At 37.4% G+C, this 18179-nt stretch overlaps 1 long non-coding RNA gene across 1 annotated transcript in view; it reads right to left on the bottom strand.

The window, feature by feature from the left end:
• Positions 1-1454: 1454 nt before the first annotated feature.
• The window catches only part of LOC124597470, a 39337-nt gene continuing 22612 nt past the window's right edge, over positions 1455-18179 (bottom strand). Inside the window, exons 2-4 of the long non-coding RNA XR_006978540.1 lie at positions 16902-17095; positions 7692-7721; positions 1455-1677 (exon numbers count right to left, since the gene is read on the bottom strand). This is a non-coding gene — a long non-coding RNA (uncharacterized LOC124597470). The remainder of the gene's footprint in view (positions 1678-7691; positions 7722-16901; positions 17096-18179) is intronic.

Genomic DNA, 18179 nt, shown 5'->3' with positions numbered 1-18179 from the left:
AAAGAGCAATGCGTCGGCATTAAATTTTGTGTGAAACTCAAGAAAACCTTCACAGAGATACATTAAATGTTGCAGTAAGTCTACAGTGATGAGTGCTTAAGTCACACTCAATGTTACAAATGGTTGACATGGTTTAAAAATGGCTGGATGGATGTTGAAGGTGACCCTTGTCCAGGAAGCCCTTTGACTTCTACTGATGACACTCATGTCAGGAACATCAATGAAATTCTGCATGGCAGTTGAATACTGACTGTCTAAGAGATTCCAGAAGAATGAACATTTCAGTTGGATCATGTCAGAAATACTGATCTAGCATCTTGGAATGAATTGTGTTGCCACTAAGTTTGTCCCATGGCTCATGAGTCAAGACCAGAAAGACCTTCGCCTCACAGTCTGTGAAGAGATTTTTAGTTGCAAATGAGAATGACTTGTTCCTTAAGAGGATCATAGTAGGTGATGAGAAGTGGCTCTATGGTTCTGATGTTGAGATAAAGGTTCAGTCTTCACAATGCATAGGGAAAGATTCTCCAAGACCAAAAAAAGCTTATCAGGTCAGGTCAAATGTCAAAGCCGTGCTGATAGTTTTCTTTGACTTTGAAGGATTAGTTCATCGTGAATTCATGCCACAGGCACAAACTATTAATTGATGGCACTATCAGGAAGTGTCACAATGCCTGCGAGTAAATGTGAGAAAGGAACAGGGTGAAATGTGGTGAGACAATTGATGGCTTTTGAATCACGATAACAAACCTGCAGTTTCATCCCTATTGGTGAGTGACTATTGCACAAAAAATGCAACCACTGTGCTGCCTCATCCTTTGTACTCTCCAGACCTGGCCCCTGCATACTTTTTAATTTCCAAAGTTGAAAATCCCATTGAAAGGACGAAGATTTACAATGATAAATGAGATTAAAAAAATTCGCAGGTGGTGCTTCGTGTAATCCAGCAAGAGGCATACTGAGACTGATTCCAGAAGTGGAAACAGCATTGGATGTGTGTATTAATTGTGGAGGAAAGTATTTCAAAGGAGACCATGCACAATAAGTAAAAGGTAACCACAGAAAAATTTTGTGGCCAAAGTTCTGGAATTTTTTGAACAGACCTCCCATATGTTAGAGCCTAGTGTGGTCCCATCAGAGGGTGTGCCTAATGACTAGCACCATCTGAGTAGTGGTACCACAGTAACCTACAGAAACGTTGTGCCAACTTCTTTGTTCCCAAGGTAATGGTGACACTACAAAGTCTTAAGCCCACAAGAGTACATGTTTTGATTTTTAAAAAGTCAAGATTAGCACGACAGCTATGTGTAAGTTTAATACAGCAACCAGTTTCAGTCAGACAATAGATCATTGTCACACTTTGAAAAAGACTGTACTTAGGTACAATGATCACAAACAAATAATTACATATTATATCTACACAACATTTGTCATGTAAAATATACTTCCAAAATGATGTCAATAACATGACATATGTCAGATCATAACAAACTGTAACATATATAGCTCAATGTTAAAGATTATTTGTACTATAACTGTGGAATGCAGGAAAATATCCTACTTAAACAGATGGTAATCGATTAATATGGTGAAGCACACTGCCAGACTGAAGACTCATATCTCCTTCTGTCACAGAAGCAGTCTCAAAGTTTGTACAATCCATTCCAAACACGTTCTCTGTGGACAAATGACAATTCATACAACCACTATGTCAATGAAAGGTACAAAATTATTAATGGCTACATAACATATGGTAACTTAACATCTTAACAGATAAAAATTAATGTATCTAAGCCAATTACAATGTGCTCATATTTATATTTATGGAAAATAAACTAATATTAGCTTGTTGCGTAGTTCAATGTAAGCATAAAGGAGAATTCATGAATAAATATTGTAAAAGAAACATATTGCATGTCATTATGGTACTTTATGTTCATGACATATCAAAAACAAATCTGGAAACCAAAAACTAGCTGTTGTGTGATAAAAAATAAAAAAAATATTTGCATGACATAACAAATGATAAAATTTACCTTTTACATATCTGTAAATGAGTATCTACGTTTTAAGAAACTGGAATCAATGCTCCCTAGCTGTAAAAGAATTTGTCTTTGGAGGAAAAAAAACCTTCACAGCATGAAAGACCTTGAGTGCCAAAACTCCCTGCAAAATGTATATCATGCAAAACAAAATATTGACTGCCTAAGTCTATACATTCATTAGACTCTAGACACTGAGATCGAGTGAGATGAACATGAAACAGGTTTGAGGGTCCACTCTAAGAACCAAAAACAAGAATTATTTGAATAATCCCTGGAGTGGATTGTAAGCAATACAGAGGAAACTTTCTGCATACCTTTTATAAACAAATTACCAGATGATGTGTTGCAACTGAAAATCAAAAGGTTCCGAGAGGTAAAAGGATCCTGACTCGAGACTAAACTTTGACGAGTATTTAAATAGTAATGCATACAGCCTTTTAATTAAATAATAAACAAATAGCTAATCTCTGTATAATTTGTAAGAATGTATACATAAAAGCTGTAGATAGCATAAGTGTAAACTGAGCTGAAATGTTGGGTGTTAATTTACAAGTACATTTCCCTGTATTAACATGAAACCATGCACTTGTGTATTAACCAATATAAACTGTATTTAAACATCTGAAGTGTTATTTCTCTGTAACTGCAAAAAATGTTTTATGTAGCTTGATAACTGTCTCTTGGGTAAATAAAAAGCTTCGATGTTGTTAGCTTCAAACAGTACAGAATTTTTTCTGAACATTGAGAAGTTTCCAAATAAAAAGAGAGCTGTTCTTAGCTAGCATCAAATACTTAACCTGTGTTGTCAGCTTTGAAGAGTTTATCTTCTTGCAGTAGCTATAGCAACCAAGAATTTCATCATTGTCCTGGAGATACAAATACTGACCAAATGAGTTCTAATGCCCAGATTACCTCATGCCACAATTTGTTTTGAGCTCCAGTTTTGTCTGTTTCAGAGTACAGCTGCACAAAGTTGGCGTGGTGTGTGCCATTTAGAATCAATTACACATAACTGATCAGCACAGGTGCCACATCAATAGTTCAAGCAAAACTAGGTGTACAACAGTGGCTCCATAATGGCCTTATGTAGGTTTTGCTACAATGATGTAATTGTTAAAAACAGAAATTTAAAGAATTACAATGATCTTTGACAGATAATAGTACATTAAATAACACTGAATAAATCATAAAATAACATTACATTGCATAACATATGAAATTCATTATAAAGCACTCTCATTCAGAATAAAAATAGCTAGGTACATAATTTCAACAATACACATTATGTTTTAGTTGGTTATTCCAACTTTAACAAAAATTTATTTCATATTAGTAAAATGATCTTCACCGAGTATGGCAGACAGTATATGTTTTTTTTTTAATTTCATAGTTACACTTTTATTTTAACTGGATTGCATTACTTGTTTTCTTGAATTACATTAGTTTTAAACTATATATCATCAGTACTGATTAAGGCTGACTTTTTTTATTTTTATTACTTTAAAATTACTTTTGTTTTAAATATGTTGTCACCAAAGATGGTTGTAGAAATACATAAATTTTAAGCAAACAGAATGGTTTTAAACATTCCTACCAATTACAGTGTCTACTTGAGACATAAGGAAAACATTGTACAACTTTATTTCATGATGACAGTTTCCAAAGTACAGTATTACTAATATTGTCCATATTTGGCTATGGTTAGGATTGCTGTTGGTGTGATAGTAGCTTTTCTATCAATTAATGTGAGTGTGGAAGTGCTGGTAACAAAGTTAAAAAAAGGGGAAAGGTCCTAAATGTTACGTCTCAACATCACCAATTTCTCAAATAGTTATGGTAATTTTGAATATTGTAATACACAAAACCAATAGCATGGAGCTTTTTAGGAGTTTTTTTAGGTTCTATGTGGGAAACAGTTACAGATACAAGCTTTTAATACTATGGAGATTTTTACATGCTGAGATACACATATAACATTTCACTGATGTAACAACATGCTTCTGTTTCTTTCTGGAACAAAACCTCCATGACACACTATCTGATCAATAATATTCAGACATCTGTTAGTGGACATTACTATGGAGTGTGTTCATCCTTCACCATTATGACTGACTGAACTCTGCTGGGGGCACTTTCAATGGTGTTTCTGAATATCTGTAGAGGAATGGCAGCACATTGTTCTTCAAATACTGAAGGCAATGATGATGGACCATGGGGTCTGGAGCAAAGTAGACATTCTACTTCATCCTAAAGGTTTTTCATTGTGTTCCGGTCAGGATTATGGGCAGACCAGCCTGTGCCAGGAACGTTATTGTCCACAAACCATTGCCTCCCTGATGCTGCTTAATGAGAGGGTGCATTATCATATTGAAACAGTCATCATCTTTGAATGTTCCTCTACAATACGCAGCACACAGTGCTGTAAAATGTGTGCATATCCTCCTGCATTCATTGTTTTCTAAAATTCAATAAGGGAATGACATCCTAACCAAGAAAAACCCCTCCATATTACAACACCACCTCTTCCATACTTTATGTTGGTACTGCATATGAGCGCAGATAATGATCTCTAGGAATTTGATAAATCCAAACCCTTCCATCAGATTTCCACTGGATGCAGCATGATAGCATGATTAATCACTTCAAAGTACTCACTTCCTGTCGTCCACTGTCTAGAGACATTGCTCTTTACATCACTTAGCATTAGTTGCAGAAATGCGTAGCTTCCAAGGAGCTGCTTGGCCATTGTACCCCATTGCTCTTAACTCCCTATGTACATTAATTGTGGTAGTTGGACTGATTTCATGCAATTTTTACAACCACCCTCCACAAAGCTCAATGGACCTTGTCTGTGAGATCTACCTAGTCTTGGTTTAGCTGTGGTTGTTTCGTCACGTTTCCACATCCCAGTGTTGTCACCAACAGTCAACTTAGGTAGCTGCAAAAGAATTGAAATGTTCCTGGTGGTTGTTACTTACGTGATATCCAATGATTAGTGCACGTTCAAAGTCACTTAGCTCTCCCGGCTGACCCATTCTGATGTTACTGCTTCCTTCCCTCATGGCAATCGAACATCTTATATTCTGAGCTCACATCAGATCAAACCTCCCTACTCACTGAATACACCAATTTCTTTTACGATAATCCTCAGTGAAGCAACTTTGCAAGCAAGAAACAAGCTCATTTCCCCTATAAGGAAGACAAAAATGGAGAAGTAGATAAAAACAACAGAAAACTTGGATTTGAAAAGAAGCAGGAATAAAGCTTGGATACTTCTAAGACACCTAAGCAATGATCCAAGAGGACTACTGCACATCATAGTATCACTGCCAATTAAACAGCACATCATTTACCATTGAATGTGAAGACAACCCACAATTGAACATAAACAAAAACTGCAAAAAGGAAAGCAAGAGGAGAGTAGTGACCTCACAACATCATTCTGCAAGGAAGAACTAGAGAAGGCTATCAGACAGACCAAATAGGGAAAATCAGCTGCTTGGGTGCATTCAAATTGAGCAAATTAAACATGTTGGCTTAACAACAAAGAAATAGATTCTCCAACTTTTCAACATCTTTTCTGCAGAAGCCAAATCCCAAAGATATGGTGGAAGAGATTTGCTGAAACATGGAAAAGAAACAAATAATCCAAAGAATTTTAGACCAGTCACAGTACTGTGTCACCTTCACAAATTTCTGGAAATACTGATTTTAAATTGACTGTCAGTTGTAGTTGACCCCTTACTTACACTTTATCAATCTGGATTTCAAGCTGGCAAAAGCTGTACTGGACTAAATCTCACACAGTTTATGGAAGGTGGGTTTGAAGCCTGTAAGGTGACAGGAGTGGTATTTGTTAAATTATCAGCAGCATGAGACATTGCCAGTCACCAGCTACTACTAGTCAAGGAGTACAACCTGACCATGGATTTTAGCCTAACCAGCTCATCACAACTCTTTTCCATAATCACAGGTTCTTTGCTGTCTTCCAACAACAGAATAACTGATTAAATTACAGAGAAACAGTGCGCTGTTTCTAATTAGGTTCAATATATATACAGATTACCAACCCACAGCAGCTAATAGCAGGAGCTTCATGTACAACAATGAATTTTGTCTAGCCACCCAGACCATAGATTTCGAATCAGTGGAGGACACTCTCGTAAATGCCCTTAAACAACTTTCAAGATGTTAAAACGCAAACCAACTTAACCCAAATCCCTCAAAGACATAAGTGTGCACCTTTAATTTTACAAACAGGGAAACTAGTCACGAATTAAAGACAGTGTGGTCACATGTGAAACTGGAACATTATGAGAGCCCAAAATATATATGAATGTCTCTTGATAGATCACTTACTTTCAAGAAGCACTGCATGAACTGCTAGTTAAAAGTTTCCACCATGGCAGAGTATGCATGTCCTGTCTGATATAATTCAACATACAGCAAATAGGTGACATAGCTCTCAATGACACCTGCAGAATCATACCAGGTTGCTTGAAATACACTCCAGTCAAATAGCTTTACTAGCTTGTAGGAATAGTACCATCTCCTGTTTTAAGGGAAATAACTGTGAATGCTGAAAGAAAAATAGTGGAGAAGCCATGCTCTGTATGCGTAAGAACTACACCCATGATGACTGAAGTCAAGGGGTTTCCTTAGAACATTGATGGCACTTAGAACCACTGCTAGAAAAGCTAGGTTGCAACTAGGGAGGGCTACAAGCTACTTTCCCTCTGGCAGGAAAGGGTTTCTGAAACTTTATGTCCTGGCTGTGATGAGGAATGGGCGACTTGGAAGTCCCTGAATTGGCTGAGACCTGGTCTTGGCATATAAAAGGTTAAATTGACAAGATGGGGCTATACTGATCAAGTTAATATTCAGTGTGCGCTGTAGGTGGTCAAGTTTTGGGAAAAAGTGGTATACTCATAACTGTATGTAATACAATGTTTCTGATAGGAGAGGAAAAATGCCTCTTTACTTACAACATAATACTCTCCACCCCCTTTTATACTGGCAGGTCCACCTCCCAGGACCTCTAGTGTTCAGTTCTGCTTTGGACAGGAGTTTCCAAATACTCTTGACTAGATAGCATACTTAGTCCTACTTACTCCCTTACATGATCTAGGTAGAGATGAAGTTTACAGGTGCTCAAAATGTTGAATAGTGATTAAAATGAGTGTAAGAAAACAATGATAGAACTATTAGAATACTCCAGCTAATGAAAATTAATATGTTATCGGGGTGAATCCAGCTACAAAAGATATATTTTTCTGACACTCTGAAGCCTTCTCATATTTATATTTATGCATTTCATTTGAGTTTACATATGCAGTTACTTTTTTTAACATCTCCGAATTTCTTTAATCTATTTTTATACCATTCCCATATGGGGAAGAAATGTCATGTTTGATTCTGAGATTAAGTGCATGACATCCTAAATACAACTTTGAAACTATGGAATTCTTATTTTATCTATTAGTAGTGCAGTTATTGTGCATTATATCTTCAATGTTCAATTATTTTTGTAGCTTTAACAGAATCTTCCTGAAGTATAGAATTCCAAATCTTACTCTTGTAAAGACAAGAAGCATTGATATATCTAAAAACATTGACGTTAATGATGCACATGCTATTCTTACTTACAATGCCAATCGGGTCCAACTGGTACAATTTCTGCAAACAGAAAGACTCGTCATAGAGGTAAGTCATGACAATATACTGACAACTGTCACTTTTTAAAATGAAATTTAATGTATTGATTCATTGTGTTCTGTAGATCCAGTCATTACCAAGAGCATTCAGGTATGTGAAATTAATCAAATTATGCTTTAACAAAGAGAAGTAACCATTATAAAATGCACCAATAATTAAATATTATTATACTGTATGTGGTTACTCTAGGTATATGCAACATAGCAAAATTATGGGAAATCCACTACTTTGAAAAAAATTGTTGTTTCCTCACTTATGGTGTTTATCTTCCCCTGCTAGCTTAATACCCACTTGATCTCATAGGGCAACAGCTATTTTTCTCAAAGGGCAACAGTTATCTACATTTGTAGTAATGCAGTCCTACTTACTATGAACATTGCTACTTTTCAACATCTGTCAAGAACTTCCAAATGATTTGATTTGTTTTATTTATTAATCTTCTTCTCCTGTTCTGTGCATGGGTATTATAAGATCTGGTACAAGTTAGTTTGTGATGAGAATGATTTGTTGAGAATATGTTTCAGATTATATTATGTGTACATTCATTATGTAATACTAATCAAAATTTTACCATACATAAACAACTTGCATTTTATGTACACTACCTGTCTGGTAAATACTGGATTTATAGAGAGACCCAGGAATAATATAATACTAAAATAACCATAAAAATTTTTGAATACCTGCTAATTAGATATACTCACACTTAATTTAACTATTTATTTCTTCAAATAATATAATCATAAATTACTAATTAAATAAGTAAGGCGAATTCTAAATCACAGATACTATACTACTTCACCAGGTGCCAACGTTAGAGGTATAAATGTTATAGACAACACTGAAATACTTAGCTCTGATAGCACGATGTGTTGTTAAGAGGTTGATTCAGCAACAAGATGCTTTCCCACACAGTTTTTAATTCTTTATTTATTTATTTGTCTGCATAAGTCTCTTTTTCAGTACATATATTGTACACAAAATATTGGACAGCTGTTGGTTTTACAACTGTCAAATATAATTTAAATAAATTTAAATTTTTATAAAGATTGGATCTGTACAGTTAATAATTACAAATTTGATTAAATATTGTATATTGTATATTATCCCCCCCCCCCCCATCAACCATGGACCTTGCCATTGGTGGGGAGGCTTGCGTGCCTCAGCGATACAGATAGCCGTACCATAGGTGCAACCACAATGGAGGGATATCTGTTGAGAGGCCAGACAAACGCATGGTTCCTGAAGAGGGGCAGCAGCCTTTTCAGTAGTTGCAGTGGCAACAGTCTGGATAATTGACTAATCTGGCATTGTAACACTAACCAAAATGGCCTTGCTGTGCTGGTACTGCGAAAGGCTGAAAGCAAGGGGAAAGTACAGCCATAATTTTTCCCGAGGGCATGCAGCTTTACTGTATGGTTAATGATGGTGGCGTCCTCTTAGGTAAAATATTCCAGAGGTAAAATAGCCCCCATTCAGATCTCCGGGTGGGGACTATTCAAGAGGACGTCGTTATCAGGAGAAAGAAAACTGGCACTCTACAGATCGGAGCGTGGAATGTCAGATCCCTTAATGAGGCAGGTAGGTTAGAAAATTTTAAAAGGGAAATGGATAGGTTAAAGTTAGATATAGTGGGAATTAGTGAAGTTCAGTGGCAGAAGGAACAAGACTTTGGTCAGGCGAATACAGGGTTATAAGTACAAAATCAAATAGTGGTAATGCAGGAGTCGGTTTAATAATGAATAAAAAAATAGGAATGCAGGTAAGCTACTACAAACAGCATAGTGAACGCATTATTGTGGATAAGATAGATACAAAGTCCATGCCTACTACAGTAGTACAAGTTTATATGCCAACTAGCTCTGCAGATGACGAAGAAATTGAAGAAATGTATGATGAAATAAAAGAAATTATTCAGATAGTGAGGGAGACAAAAATTTAATAGTCATGGGTGACTGGAATTTGGTAGTAGGAAAAGGGAGAGAAGGAAACGTAGTAGGTGAATATGGCTTGGGGGTAAGAAATGAAAGAGGCAGCCGCCTGGTAGAATTTTGCACAGAGCATAACAGGCGTTCTACGGATCGAAGCATGGAATGTCAGATCCCTTAACCAGACAGGTAGGTTAGAAAATTTAAAAAGGGAAATGGATAGGTTAAAGTTAAATATAGTGGGAATTAGTGAAGTTCGGTGGCAGGAGAAACAAGACTTTTGGTCAGGTGAATACAGGGTTATAAATACAAAATCAAACAGGGGTAATGCAGGAGTAGGTTTAATAATGAATAAAAAAAATAGGAGTACGGGTAAGCTACTAGGAACAGCATAGTGAACGCATTATTGTGGCCAAGATAGACATGAAGCCCACACCTACTACAGAGTACAAGTTTATATGCCATCTAGCTCTGCAGATGATGAAGAAATTGATGGAATGTATGATGAGATAAAAGAAATTATTCGGGTAGTGAAGGGAGACAAAAATTTAATAGTCATGGGTAACTGGAATTAGAGAGTAGGAAAAGGGAGAGAAGGAAACATAGTAGGTGAATATGGACTGGGGCTAAGAAATGAAAGAGGAAGCCACCTGGTAGAATTTTGCCCAGAGCATAACTTAATCATAGCTAACACTTGGTTCACGAATCATGAAAGAAGGTTGTATACATGGAAGAACCCTGGAGATACTAGAAAATATCAGTTAGATTATATAATGGTAAGGCAGAGATCTAGGAACCAGGTTTTAAATTGTAAGACATTTACAGGGGCAGATGTGGATTCTGACCACAATCTATTGGTTATGAACTGTAGATTAAAACTGAAGGAACTGCAGAAAGGTAGGAATTTGAGAAGATGGGACCTGGATAAACTGAAAGAACCAGAGATTGTATAGGGTTTCAGGGAGAGCAAAAGGAAACAATTGACAGGAATGGGAGAAAGAAATACACTAGAAGAAGAATGGGTAGCTTTGAGGGATGAAATAGTGAAGGCAGCCGAGGATCAAATAGGTAAAAAGACAAGGGCTAGTAGAAACCCTTGGGTAACAGAAGAAATACTGAATTTAATTGATGCAAGGAGAAAATATAAAAATGCAGTAAATGAAGCAGGCAAAAAGGAATACAAACATCTCAAAAATGAGATCAACAGGAAGTGCAAAAGGGCTAAGCAGGGATGGCTAGAGGACAAATGTAAGGATGTAGAGGCTTATCTCACTAGGGGTAAGATAGATACTGCCTACAGGAAAATTAAAGCGACCTTTGGAGAAAGAAGAACCACTTGCATGAATATCAAGACCTTTAATGGAAACCTGTTCTAAGCAAAGAAGGGAAAACAGAAAGGTGGAAGGAGTATATAGAGGGTCTATACAAGGGCGATGTACTTGAACACAATATTATGGAAATGGAAGAGGATGTAGATGAAGATGAAATGGGAGATATGATACTGCGTGAAGAGTTTGACAGAGCACTGAAAGGCCTGAGTCGAAACAAGGCCCCCAGAGTGGACAACATTGCATTAGAACTACTGACAGCCTTGGGAAAGCCAGTCCTGACACAACTCTTCCATCTGGTAAGCGAGATGAATGAGACAGGTGAAATACCTTCAGACTTCAAGAAGAATGTAATAATTCCAACCCAAAGAAAGCAGGTGTGACAGTTGTGAAAATTACCAAACTATCAGTTTAATAAGTCACAGCTGTGAAATACTAACGTGAAATCTTTACAGACAAATGGAAAAACTGATATAAGCTGACCTCGGGGAAGATCAGTTTGGACTCCGTAGAAATGTTGGAACACGTGAGGCAATACTGACCCTTGACTTATCTTAGAAGAAAGATAAAGGAAAGGCAAACCTACATTTCTAGCATTTGTAGACTTAGAGAAAGCTTTTGACAATGTTGATTGGAATACTCTCTTTCAAATTCTGAAGGTGGCAGGGGTAAAATACAGGGAGCGAAAGGCTATTTAGGGAGCGAAAGGCTATTTACAATTTGTACAGAAAGCAGATGGCAGTTATAAGAGTCGAGGGACATGAAAGGGAAGCAGTGGTTGGGAAGGGAGTGAGACAGGGTTGTAGCCTATCCCCAATGTTATTCAATCTGTATATTGAGCAAGCAGTGAAGGAAACCAAAAAAAAGTTTGGAGTAGGTATTAAAATCCATGGAGAAGAAATAAAAACTTTGAGGTTCGCCGGTAACATTGTAATTCTGTCAGAGACAGCAAAGGACTTAGAAGAGCAGTTGAACGGAATGGACAGTGTCTTGAAAGGAGGGTATAAGATGAACATCAACAAAAGCAAAACAAGGATAATGGAATGTAGTGAATTAAGTCAGGTGATGCTGAGGGAATTAGTTTAGGAAATGAGACACTTAACAGTAGTAAAGGAGTTTTGCTATTTAGGGAGCAAAATAACTGATGATGGTCGAAGTAGAGAGTGTATAAAATGTAGACTGGCAATGGCAAGGAAAGTGTTTCTGAAGAAGAAAAATTTGTTAACATCGAATATAGATTTAAATGTCAGGAAGTCGTTTCTGAAAGTATTTGTATGGAGAGTAGGCATGTATGGAAGTGAAACATGGACGATAAATAGTTTAGACAAGAAGAGAATAGAAGCTTTCGAAATGTGGTGTTACAGAAGAATGCTGAAGATTAGATGGGTAGATCACGTAAGTAATGACGAGGTATTGAATAGAATTGGGGAGAAGAGGAGCTTGTGGCACAACTTGACTAGAAGAAGGGATTGGTTGGTACGACATGTTCTGAGACATCAAGGGGTCGCCAGTTTAGTATTGGAGGCCAGCGTGGAAGGTAAAAATGAAGAGGGAGGCCAAGAGATGAATACAATAAGCAGATACAGAAGGATGTAGGTTGCACTAGGTACTGGGAGATGAAGAAGCTTGCACAGGATGGAGTAGCATGGAGAGCTGCATCAAACCAGTCTCAGGACTGAAGATCACAACAATAACATATCTCTTGCTGCTATTTTTATAGTATAATCTGGAATATCATCAATACCAGCTAAATAATTACTCTATAGTGAATTAATGACATTTAGGTGTTCATTTGGGCCAATTGGACTGAGAAAAATGAATAATTACTTATTTCAATATGAGCAAGTTATTTCATTGTTGTATGGTTGTATTACCAACTTTTTTCCTTTACTATTTTTCCAGAAAGAGTTGCATTATATGAACTGAAATGGTTTGCAACTGTCCTAGGATCAGTGACATTTTTCCATCATGCAATATCACAATATTTTTGGGAGCAGTCTTTTTCCACATTAGGTCACACACAGCCAAGTGGAGTGACCACATAAAGTTAATTACAGCTGAGGCAGAAGCCAGACAGATTTATTTGAAGAATCCTCAGAGAATGTAGTCGATTAACAAAACACTTGTTCAACCAATACTTGAATATTGTTTGTCAGTCTGGGTTTCGTACTAGATAGAATTGATGTAGGATATACAGGAAATCCAAAGAAAAGAGCATGTTTTGTTACGGTTCATTTAGTAAAAGCGAAAGTTTCACAGAGATGCTCAGCCAACTCCAGTGGCAGACACTGCAAGAGAGGCGTCCTGCATGATGGTGTGGTCTACCTGTTGGTGTACCACACCTCTAACCAAAAGATTATTTAAACACAAGAACGACACAGGCTTATGTTCCTAGAAGAGTCAGCCAATATATCTCTTTCCTAGTATAAGTTGTGAAAAGATCATGAAGACAAAACTGGAGAGATTTGAGCCTACAAAGAGCCTTAGCAACAATCATTCTGTGGGCAGATCATTCGCTACTAGAGAAAAGAAAAGGACGAAGTGACACTGGTACACAAAATTCCCCTGACCACACACTGTAATGTGACTTGTGGAGTATAGATGTAGTTGCAAAAGTAAATGTTCGGGTACCTGGATTCCCAAACCTATTGCTCAGTTCACTTGCTGATGCTGGCACATAAACAAGAATTCTTCTATGACCTCGAACTAGCCTAATGACTTCATCTGAAAAATGTCTGCTTGGCACCTGTGTCAGATATATATATGGCTCCCATAATGTACTGTCCTTTATTTTCTTGTGGGATGCTCTCGATAGTACGGTCCTCAGTGCACATATTGTCCTGTCGTGACTGGTGAAAGAAAAGGAATAAATAAATTATTTTTTGGGCATACCACTAATGCTATAGGCTTTTAGTCACTTTTTATTCCTGTCTCAAGTAATGACATTCCATTGCGATCCTTAACAGTGGTTGCTGGATACAGCATATGACATCAATAATTGGCTTACGGCTGGGAAGAGATGTGTAAATGAAATACTGAAGTGAAACATTTGATGTTAATCTGAACAACATGTGACCAATAGTGATTAATTTTCTATTTTACTTTATTGCTATAATGAATTATATAGCCAACATGAAGTCTGTCACGTTCCCCTTCTTTATTGTGATGACAAATTGGTAACCAACGAGACTGTATGTATAATGAGCATCACCGAACTACTATTTGGACTTAGAGAGGAGAATTTGAAGGTAATTTTCTGGAACAACAGCAGCCACTGGAAAGGTTAGTACAACCTATATATTCAGGGAGGCATATGAAGACAGATTTTCTTCTCTGGGAGGGGGACATATTCCATGGAAGTGACTTTTGTAATACATACAATCTGCACAGTTTTAATCTCACTATTTCAAAGTTTTATTATTCGCCAATAGATTTACAGCTTTATTCTGTGCATTAGTAAGTGAGGTCTAATAATAATCTGAAGCTTTCTGTCATGACAAAAGTGCAGATACCAGAATAAGAGATAACTTTTGTATCATAATGTGTTATTATGCATAGAAACCAGCTTAATTGCTTAAGATACCTGAAATAATTTGAATTGTGGATTTTTAAACAGATCTAAAATATATATCTTCAATCTCCTCTATCTGATACCAGCCAGGCCTGATGAAGGGATGGGAGGAGGGGGGATAAGGAGGCAAGATCCCCAGAGCCCAAGTCTCAAGGTGGGCCAAAGTCTCTCAAGGGGATGGAGCTCCCAGGGTGGTCAGTTGAAAAATATGTCAGACACCAATTGTAAAATAAATTTTGTATCATACTGGGTTTTGGAACATGTCCAAAGTTGCAACATTAGTCAGTCATCAACTCATAATTGAGGTCTGTGTTTTGACATCATCAATATTATTGATACACCTCCACCAACATAAGCTTGCACATCGCAGTTCACTTTTAAACTGGCTGTTCTATGAATGACTAAAAGAATGCATGCACCAAGCACCATCTAATAGGCTAGTCTAAGTACATGGATGCCACATGGCACAACACTATTAGCTCCATAATGCTGTACCACTCCTCGTGTCACATGACTGTTGCTCGAGATTGTCATTAATCGAGCACTGCTTGCTTTAATTTGTGTTTAATAATCCTGTATTTGAAACAAATGGAAATCTTACCAGTGAAAACGTTTTAATTAGAAACTGCAATTTTTATCATCATTGATACTGCGAGCTGAATTTTTGCCTGTTTTCTTTCCCCGTTTATCGGTTACCAGTAATTTTTTTTAAGCGAATATAAGTGAGTCAAATAAACAAGTGAAAAACTGCTCAATAAGATTATAAAACCAGTTGGTCCTTCCAATTCCTGTTCCTTAATTCTCTTTTCGTCAATGGGAGGTAGCATCTACCAATGATGAAGTAAAGAATTACCGCAACTACTCCCTCTCTGGGTTTCCCCGTCTGTTCCTAAAGATCACCATTATCGTGCTCACCTGTTATTTGTCAGCTGCACCCACAGTGGGGAAACTACTGGAGGTAAGACCTACACTTTTGCATATAGTAAGGCCAAGAGCTGACTATAGTGTGCATCCACTTTGTCTCAAAGCCTTCAAGTTAGGAACACTGACACCGGTTTGTTTTACAAACTTCCGATAGTTGTGGATTTAGTCTCAAAGAGTGCAAGCTTGATTTAAGTGATATTACCATTGTAAAATCTAAACACAAGTCTGGGGAAACAAGACAAAAGAAAAAAGAGAAAGTCGAGAATGGGAATAAACCCAGACAAGTTTACTCAGACTCGGATTTGTTTCAACTTCAGTGTACAATGGTAAAGAAAATGACAAATGCAGTCACCTGATGCTCAAGCTGCAGCAGTGGAGAACCTCAAAGATAAATCTCATATGCGACTGTCGAATAATTATTATGTATTAACCAATGTATACGCCCCAGGAGGTCCAAGAAAAACCTGGGAATTTTTTCATCCAGGAAAAAACCAGGAAAAAACTGGAAATTTTTTAGAATTTCTGGAATTTTTCATTGTTTTAGTTTTCAATTAAATTTTTATAATTTTGTCTGGTAAGAACCAGTACTCCAACAAAGGATATTACTGTATCCTGCTACTGCAGAATAATACTGTTGCAATAAAACATGAATGAGAGAAAAAACAGAAAAAGGAAATGTGCCATATAAAACAACAAAACACAGTGCTCATACAAGCATCTTCCAATAACAAAATGTGTCAAAGGCATTAGGAAGACTATTCAATGCTGCATAAAAAAAAATTGCCTCATATGAGTGTGACATCACAACTGTTTAGCAGTTACGAGCGGGCTCATGCACATGCACAGTTGAGTTGCATATGAGTAGTACCTTCTCCCACTTCTGGCTACAGAAATGTGGCTTTTGGATGCATAATCAGTCGCAGCAAGCAGGTAGATGCTACTGGGAAAAATTCTACTGACATGCCCAAGCCGCCAGATTCACGCATACAGTGAGGGGGGATGGGAGGGGGGGGGGGGGCAAACGGGCAAACCGAATTATCTGACCTGGGCAGCAATTTTTGGGGGGGGGGGGGGGGAGGGGGGGGGGGGCAAATTCGTATTCTTGTGGAAAAAAAAACCTTGTTTCACAAAGCACCTAGCATCCAGCGCAAGTTGGACTATTGATTATTCATATGATCCATTCCTTGTAAGACTGATTATATTGATGATATGTGCAGAAAAATTTAAAACTAGTGGCAGGTACACAAATCTGAGCATCAAAGAAGTCATCCAGTTTCCTAACAATGCCTTCATAGGGTAGGGTTGGGGGCTCTAACTGAGGGAAAAACTTCCTATACATGTGAAAGTGTAACATTTCTATCACAAAAAAAAGAAAACGTTCATGAGTCACCTGATATATTGTATGCTGTTCAAACTGCAAGTGGTACACTGTCCATTCCTCAGGTTATGCATCAAAAGAATGAAGGTGTGGAAGTGGCATCTGGCCTCTGGTGTTCTGTGCTTCAGTCATTATTGCCCGCTGGGTTTGTTGTATGTCCATCAAGCTGCCCATAGTTGCTAGCAAGGAGTTGATTGGCTCTGAAACTGAATAAGTGGAGTGAGTGATTAGACTACAGAAGTCGCCATTGCATACAGAAATTAAAGACACTGTAAAATATATTCTACACAAAAATTATGAGCTTTTTTATGAATTTTCAACAAGTGCCACACTTAAGCACCAGAGTTCTCTCCAGTGAATGTCTGATTTTTCGGTAATTGAGATGGCCAAGAAAGACAGTCAGACATCTACAAAAAGGTAACAGATTAATAAGTTTATTTACAATATGTACACTTCATAATTGAGGTATACAGAACTTTGAATTGCTATGAGTTCTTCTGTGTAGCTGAGTTATGTAGAAGGAGAGTGATATTCTTTCTACTTAGATGTATTTACTCACTGCAGTTTTCCTACTAAGGTCAATACAAGTCTGCAGGCACACTGATTCCACTGATTCTGGAGATGAAGCTCTGAGTGCATCTCCTTAAAAAAATTCACTGGTCATTCAAGAGTCACAGGCAGTGAGGTCATGTGATAACAGTGTCCTATGTGGGTGCCTCACCTATCGGAGATAGTAAGCGACGGGAGGGCGAGCCCACTGGTGATGTGCTGGTGAGACATTTAGATGTGCCACCTTCTGTGCAGTACACCCAGTACAGTCTTTGTGAAAGATGCTTGGAGCACTTGCAGGTGCACCCAGCTCTTACAAGCCAATATATCACACTGAATTTACACTGATAACTCTAAATGGTATGAAAATGTTGAAATTCTCATGTTGACTTCATCTTTTTGGGATACTGCAGTAAAAGCAGCAGTTGAAATTAATTTTGCGAAGAATTTAATTAATAGAGATAGCAGTTTCAATGTGGACAAATTATGGAATCCTGTGCATTCTTTAGTAAACATGCAAAGATGTTGCTACAGTGCAACTGACAATGACACTTTGATTTCCAAGTGTAGATCAACTGCATAGCAACTGGTTCAATGTATACATACTCTACCACCAATCAATCTCTCCGATGCATGTGTATCTCTAGTATAAAAGGATAGAATGAGTACTGTAGCTTCAGTCTATTAGCTCACTCTGAAGGTGGCCAAACGGTAGAAGGCTGAAATATTGGAAGAATAAGT

The sequence above is a fragment of the Schistocerca americana genome, chromosome 1, assembly GCF_021461395.2.
Source record: "Schistocerca americana isolate TAMUIC-IGC-003095 chromosome 1, iqSchAmer2.1, whole genome shotgun sequence".
In the NCBI taxonomy this organism is placed as follows: domain Eukaryota; kingdom Metazoa; phylum Arthropoda; class Insecta; order Orthoptera; family Acrididae; genus Schistocerca; species Schistocerca americana.
The sequence above is the reverse complement of the archived record's forward strand: the minus strand, read 5'-3'. Positions and strand labels throughout refer to the sequence as shown.